At 41.0% G+C, this 912-nt stretch overlaps 1 non-coding gene across 1 annotated transcript; it reads left to right on the plus strand.

Annotated features, from left to right (window-relative positions):
• The first annotated feature begins 588 nt into the window (after positions 1-588).
• LOC148580931 (small nucleolar RNA R71) lies at positions 589-696 on the plus strand. The gene has a single exon (XR_015896853.1). It is a non-coding gene; the product is annotated as a small nucleolar RNA R71 (small nucleolar RNA).
• The last annotated feature ends 216 nt before the right edge of the window (positions 697-912 follow it).

Genomic DNA, 912 nt, shown 5'->3' on the forward strand with positions numbered 1-912 from the left:
TGTTTCAGTCATGAAACTTTGAGTGGTTTTAATTAGATCAGAGACAATGGTTGCTAAGTCAGAGTGGCTTTGCTTAGAGTTCTCTGTCTGTTGCTGAGAAGATGATGGAAAAGGCTTGCTATTGCTAAACCTGTTTCTTCCACCATTGTTATTGTTGAAACCTTGTTGAGGTCTCCGTTGATCCTTTCATGAGAGATTTGGATGATTTCTCCATGAAGGATTATAGGTGTTTCCATAGGGTTCTCCCATGTAATTCACCTCTTCCATTGCTGTGTTCTCAGGATCATAAGCTTCTTCTTCAGAGGAAGCTTCCTTAGTACTGCCTGTTGCTACTTGCATTCCAGACAGACTCTGAGAAATCATATTGACTTGTTGGGTCAATATTTTATTTTGAGCCAATATGGCATTCAGAGTATCAATCTCAAGAACTCCTTTCTTCTGAGTTGTCCTATTATTCACAGGATTCCTTTCAGAGGTGTACATGAATTGGTTATTTGCAACCATTTCAATGAGTTCCTGAGCTTCTGCAGGCGTCTTCTTCAGATGAAGAGATCCTCCAGCATAGAAGATTCCTATGATGCTCCTTGAAAGCATGTCAGAAGGGCACCTTCTGATCAATTGCTTGTATCTTTCCCAAGTTTCATAGAGGGATTCACCATCCTTCTGTCCGAAGGTTTGGACTTCCACTCTAAGCTTACTCAATTTTTGAGGTGGAAAGAACTTTGCCAAGAAGGCATTGACTAGCTTTTCCCAAGAGTTCAGGCTTTCCTTAGGTTGTGAATCCAACCATGTTCTAGCTCTGTCTCTTACAGCAAAAGGAAAGAGCATAAGTCTATAGACTTCAGGGTCAACCCCATTGGTCTTAACAGTGTCACAAATTTGCAAGAACTCAGCTAAGAACTGATGAGGATC

The sequence above is a fragment of the Arachis ipaensis genome, chromosome B10, assembly GCF_059453495.1.
Source record: "Arachis ipaensis isolate K30076 ecotype BB chromosome B10, ASM5945349v1, whole genome shotgun sequence".
NCBI classification, from domain to species: domain Eukaryota; kingdom Viridiplantae; phylum Streptophyta; class Magnoliopsida; order Fabales; family Fabaceae; genus Arachis; species Arachis ipaensis.